Below are 6788 nucleotides of genomic sequence, written 5' to 3'. Positions count from 1 at the left end.
CGACTCCTCACTTTTCCCACTTTAGTGAGTGTTCGTCCAGGCGATTGCAAAATACCTTGCGACAGCTTGGCGACTCCACTGGGGAGGATATCATAAAACTTAACCCCGGTCTAGAGGTCCAAAAGTAGATTTAATGTTGCGATCAAAATCATAGTTAGGTTGGCTCACTCCGTAAAAATTCTATACGTTAATTATTGTTATTCCTGCTAACCATTTTGCCTGTCTTGCTTGTTTTACTTTCTACAACGCTCTTCATTTAAAAGGAAAAAAAGAAAAAATAAAAATCCCCCTGAATTGGGAAGAGGTAAAGGTGTCCCTTCACTGCGAACACTCACACGATGTCCTCACACACTTGACCCTATGCAGGGCTTCCTTACCCTTTTAGGAAAGTAGGAGGAGTCATGTAGCGGTACAGTGGGTTTACCCGTTAGTATCCGTGAAGGCTTACGCTCAAATTTAAACTCGTTCTATTCACTGTGATACCCGTGGAATTTTCCCGACAGTATCGTGGGGGATAGAATGGGGCTCCACTGTTTATGGTGGGGGCAATTTGGGAACCTGTGGCTTTTAGAAAATTAGACCCTGAGCTAAACTATCACGATAATTGGAAGCTGTAGCGAGCTACCTTTTAAGATAGAACTGTCCAACTAGATAGCACCCAGCCGGTATTAGGACTTTCCTTTACTTTAAGACAAATGGGGCATACTTACTCTTACCCTATTCTGTTTATTTTATTTTGTTCTTATTTTTAAGGGTAACCTTGAATCATACTGTTAAGAAAACCTACACATTTTCCTACTTTGATAAATGTGTAGGTGTCACTCTGCCAATAGTATAATTCAAGATTACCTGAATTTATCCTGCTAACAAGTTTTTTTTTGCAGGCATCACCAAAATAAGGTCTGTAAAAGGATAAGCATCATTTTTAACATGGCATCCTCGAGTCAGTCGACAGAAGAAGTTCTTAGATCAGAACAGAATGCTAAACCATTGTTGAACCTATGAGGCGGTTCGGGTCATTGTTTAGCAAAATTGTGAATGAATAGTATAACTCCCGTAGGAACCCCCCTCGCTAGGGTTATGCGAAAAATTGGATATGACATATGAACAGGTATCATGAACGCACATTCAATCCAGTCATTCACAGTCAGACTATCGAATGATGCCATGATAAAATTGATGCAACCATCCTTCTGCAGATTTCATTTTGGCTTTCAAATGCCACCGTATCCTTACGTCAGAACGGGACCTTTAATTTTTTCTGAAATTCAAAATTTACTAAAAGCTTTTATTTATTTCCCTACAAAAATCAAACATTGCTTCAAACAAGGCAAGTCGACCAAACACCTTTATTCAACCCAAGCGAGGTACTTAACAAGATCCCGAACAAAGAAGATAATGGAAGATCAGGAACAAGTACAGAACCTACAAGGACATGTTTCCGAATTAAAGGATCAGGTCTCAGAACTTATGAGACTAATGAGGGAGATGTCCCAAAATAAACCCACTTCAGAACCTAACCTACCATTACCTCCCCCACCACCTACAACAAATGATCCGCATCAAGCTTCAACTTCCTTCACCTTTCAGTCACCTATCCCGGATCCGACAATCACTGTCAATCCGGCTACTATAAATAATGACCTACCTTTCTCCCATTACCCGGCTATCTCAAATACCGACCCACACCCTTTAATACTGATCCCTCCGGTTCACTCCACCCCTCATTTCCCAGCTGGGGGAGTATCTTTTGCAGTAGGAGGAGAAAGTAAGGCCAGGGAAAATGAGAAGCTGTCTGCTCTAGAGGAAAGATTGAGAGCAATAGAGGGACTGAACATGTATGGTTCAGTCGATGTGGCGTCACTGAGATTGGTGCCAGATGTGGTGGTGCCATCCAAATTCAAAGTCCCGGATTTCGATAAGTACACCGGGAACTCAGATCCCTGCATTCACCTGGCAACCTACATTGCCAAAATGCGCCTTGACGGAAGATGACAAACTTCTCATCCACTTCTTTCACGAGCCTTTCGGGCGACCACGAGATGGTGCATTCAGTTGGATAGGAGCAAACTGCGCTCCTGGAAGGATTTAGCTGATGCATTCTTAAAACAGTACAAATTTAACTATAATGTGGCCCCTACGAGGAGAGATCTCCAAAACTTAGTGCAGAAGGATAGGGAAAGCTTCAAAGAGTATGCCCAAAGATGGAGGGAGAAAGCTGCAGAAGTATATCCTCCAGTAACCGACAATGAACTATGCTCCCTGTTCATCGAAACATTGAAGGCTCCTTATTTCAATCTGATGATTGGGAATACCTCCAACAGCTTCTCGGATATCATCTAAGCGGGTGAGAGGATAGAAGCTAATTTAAGGATGGGACGGCTGCAGGAGTTGACTGAGAATCCTGCGAAGAAAACTGCCAGTTTTGGCAAGAAGAAGGAGGGTGATGTGCATTCCATCACCCGGCAGAATAATTATTCCCCACTTCCCCAAAATAACTACCGCCCGTATCTTCCCCCTCATGGCCAAACAGTTGCCAACATCCCACCTCCTTTCCCAAATTATCCACACCTGTGCCCACAGTATCCACCACCTACAAATTACCAACCCAGACCACCTCCTCCTCCTGCTCAACCTAAACCACCCCCACATAACCCGAGACCACCGAGAAATCCTGATCCACCCCTTCCCCTCCCACTCAACGAAATATACCGATATCTCATCGGTATAAACCAGATAGTACCGATTCCCCTTGACCCAATTCAACTGCCATACCCTAAGTGGTATGATGCCACTGCCCGGTGTGAGTATCATGGAGGGGCACAAGGGCATTCAACCGATAAATGTGGGGCACTCAGGGGAAGGGTACACGCCCTAATCAGGAATGGGTGGTTGAAGATTGAAGGGAATTGTTCCCTCCCCAATGTTACCTCAAACCCATTGCCCAATCATGGTACAAGCAATAGCGTGAACATGATAGAACCTGGGGATGAAAGCAAAGAATCACCCGATCAACCATCCATCGAGGTCATCCATCTTGATTCCTTGTATGAGGCTCTGGTCTCGCCAATGGCTGAGGGGCAAGAACTGGACAACTGGACAGTAGAGGACATCCCTGTACTTAATTTCGAGTAAAGTACCTTTGGTTATCTACACTTGATCATTTTGTCCATGATGGCAAGTGTAACATTGTAAATGGACCCTTTTCTTATGTCATAAATCTTAATGAATTAATAGCACATTAATTTCCAATTCTCTTTTTCTTTCCATTTGAATTCCATCCTTATAATATATTCTATTTTCATTCATTCAGGACCATTCATCAATTAACACCTAATAATTCAATAGACTCAGAAATTCCTCTGGTTAATTTTGAAATCCCCATAACTGCCATTACTTCAAGTGATTCTGAGGTAGAGCTCACAGAAGAAAGGGATGAAAGGGATGAACCTTCCCTAGTGCCTTGTGGAGACAAAACGCGTACCATAAACTTAGGCACGGAAGAAATGAAAAGGGAACTTAAGATTGTGGATAGTGAAGAATTGGGAGATATGATCAGTTTGCTTAAAGAATTTCTGGATGTGTTCGTGGAGCTATGATGATATGGTTGGTTTGGACCCCGGATAGTGGCCTTACAGAATTCCCCTAATTCCGGGGACAATCCCGGTGAAGCAAAAGTTGAGAAGAATGAACCCTGACACACTGCTCAAAGTTAGGGATGAGGTCAAGAAACAATATGATGTTGGGTTCCTGGAAGTAGTCAAATATCCCCAATGGATAGCTAACATTGTCCCGGGAATGAAGAAGGACGGGAGAGTTAGGGTGTGTGTTGACTACAGGGATCTTAATAAAGCAAGCTTGAAAGATGATTTCCCTCTCCCCATATTGATGTGTTAGTAGACAACGCGAGATTGGGCGGTGTTCATATATCTATGGGGCATCGGTATAATCAAATCCCAATGGATGAGGAAGACAAGGAGAAAGCGCTTGTATCACCCAATGGGGGTATTTTGCTATCGGGTCATGCCTTTGATTAAAGAATCTGGAGCCACCTACCAACGTGCCATGGTCACATTATTCCATGATATGATGCATAAGGAAGTGGAGGTGTCGTGGATGGTATGATCATCAAATCTCGGGAGAGGAGAGCCATGTACAAGTGATGAGAAAAGTATTCGAGACTCGGAAATATCAGTTGGCCAGACACCCAAGTGCATATTCGGAGCTAGATCGGGAAGTTGTTGGGATTCATAGTGAGCGAGAAGGGAATAGAAGTTGATCAGGAAAAAGTCCGAGCCATTCAAGAAATGCCATCCCCAAAAGCAGAAGAGAGGTCTTGCGACTTCTTGGGAAGTTGAACTACATATCAAGGTTTATTTCCAATCTCACCGCTAAGGTTGAGCCTATTTTAGACTACTCGAAAGAACAACACCACTCAATGGGATTCGGTTTATCAAGAAGCTTTCGAGAAAATCAAGCGATCTTGTCAAACCCGCGATCTTTGGTTCCACGATGGCGGGAGGCCTCGATTACGTATATGGCGGTCAACAAAGCTCAATGGGATGCGTTTTGGGGCAACATGATGACACCGTAGGAAGGAAAGAGCTATTTATTACGAGCAAAAAGTTCAGCGATTGTGAGTCAAGGTATTCTTCCTAGAAAACTTGCTGCGCATTAGCCTGGACAGCGAATCGCCTCAAGCACTACATGTTGAATCACAAGACATGGCTCATTTCCAGAATGGATCCTATCAAGTATGTATTCGAAAGCCCATTCGTGCCGGGAAGAATAGCCAAATGGCAGGTCATACTATCCCAATATGATATTGTCTATATGACCCGGAAAGCGGTGAAAGGTAGCATGATCGCTGATCTCTTAGCAGAAAACCCCATCCAGGATTATGAAGCTCTAGATTTTGAGTTCCCTGATGAGCATATAAATGAAGTAGATTGCGAAGAAGAAGAGCCAGCTGATGTTTGGGAAATGTATTTCGACGGAGCCGTCAATTTGTCCGGTAATGGAATCGGAGCTGTATTGATATCTCCAGATGGGAGACACTTTCCGATAGCTATCAAGTTGAGATTTGACTGCACCAACAACATCACAGAATATGAAGCTTGTGTAATGGGTCTACAAGTTGCTATCAAAATGAAAATCAGAAAGTTGGAGGTGTATGGAGACTCAGCTCTGATCATTTATCAAGTCAAGGGAGAATGGCAAACTAAAGATCCGAAGCTAATCCCCTATCAGAAGTACTTACTGGAGCTGATTAAGAAATTCGAAGAAATCTCTTTCACTTACCTTAGTCGAGACAAAAATCAATTTGCAGATGCCTTAGCGACCCTGGCTGTTATGGCTCAAATGGAAGAAGGACAGACGACCCAGGTGCTAAAGATTAAAGCAAGAAGTGAGCCGGCTTACTGCTTCATGATCGAAGAAGAACCTGATGGTAAACCTTGGTACCATGACATTTTGCTCTACATCAGAACCAGAGAATTCTCCTGTGGGGCAAGCAAAAACGAAAAGAGGATGATTCGGAGATTAGCATTGGGATACTTCCCCAGTGGAGAAATCCTATACAAAAGGAGCTCCAATGGTGAATTATTGAGATGTGTGGATGCAAAAGAGGCAAAGAAAATCCTTTTCGAGACTCATGAAGGGAACTGTGCCACCCATGCTAATGGGCATATGATGGCTAAGCAAATCATGCGACGGGGGTATTTTTGGACTACCGTGGAAAAAGACTACATCGAGTATTTCCGAAGGTGCCATAAGTGTCAAATCTATGCGGATCCGATAAATGTTCCGCCTCACCAACTGTTCAATCTCGTGTCACCATGGCCTTTCGCAATGTGGGGCATCGATGTGATTGGTCTAATCAACCCTAAGGCATCCAATGGGCATAGATTTATCCTGGTGGCTATCGATTATTTTTCTAAATGGGTCGAAGCGACTTCATATGCTCACATTATGCAGAAAACATTTCTCAAATTCCTCAGAAATAATATTATCTGCCGACACGGTCTCCCCAATGAAATTATCACTGACAACGCCAAGAACTTGAATGGCCCAAAGATCCAGAAGTTATGTGACCAATACAAGATTCGACATCTCAATTCCTCCCCATACCGACCCCAAATGAATGGAGCAGTGGAAGCCGCAAAAAAAAATCTTAAGAGGATAATTCGGAAAATGACGGTCACATATAGGGATTGGCATGACATGCTTCCCTACGCGATTCACGCATACCGAACTTCTGTAAGGACCTCAACTGGTGCGACTCCTTATTCGTTGGTTTATGGGATGGAGGCTGTATTACCTATTGAGGTAGAAATTCCTTCTCTAAGAATTCTAAAAGAATCAGGGATTGATGAGTCAGAATGGATCCAGTTAAGGTTGGACCAATCAAATTTGCTAGATGAGAAGAGGCTAACGGCGGCATGTCACGGACAGCTGTACCAAAGAAGAATGGCTAGGGCATTTGACAAAAGTATTCGCCAATGCGAATTTCAACCTAGGGACTTAGTTCTGAAGAAAGTATTGCCAACTCAAAATGATCCCCGGGGCAAATGGTCACTAACCTACGAGGGTCCCTATGTGGTTAAAAAAGCATTTTCAGGTGGGGCCTTGATCTTGACCCACATGGACGGCGAAGAATTTCCAAGACCTGTGAATACTGACGCCGTCAAGAGATACTATGCTTAAAAAATAAAAATAAAAAAAGAGAAAAAAAGAAAAAAAGAGTAGGGGTGAAAACCTGAAAGGGCGCTCCTAGCAAAATGTGTGAA

Source organism: Hevea brasiliensis, chromosome 12, assembly GCF_030052815.1.
Source record: "Hevea brasiliensis isolate MT/VB/25A 57/8 chromosome 12, ASM3005281v1, whole genome shotgun sequence".
In the NCBI taxonomy this organism is placed as follows: domain Eukaryota; kingdom Viridiplantae; phylum Streptophyta; class Magnoliopsida; order Malpighiales; family Euphorbiaceae; genus Hevea; species Hevea brasiliensis.
This window is presented reverse-complemented; position numbering follows the sequence as displayed.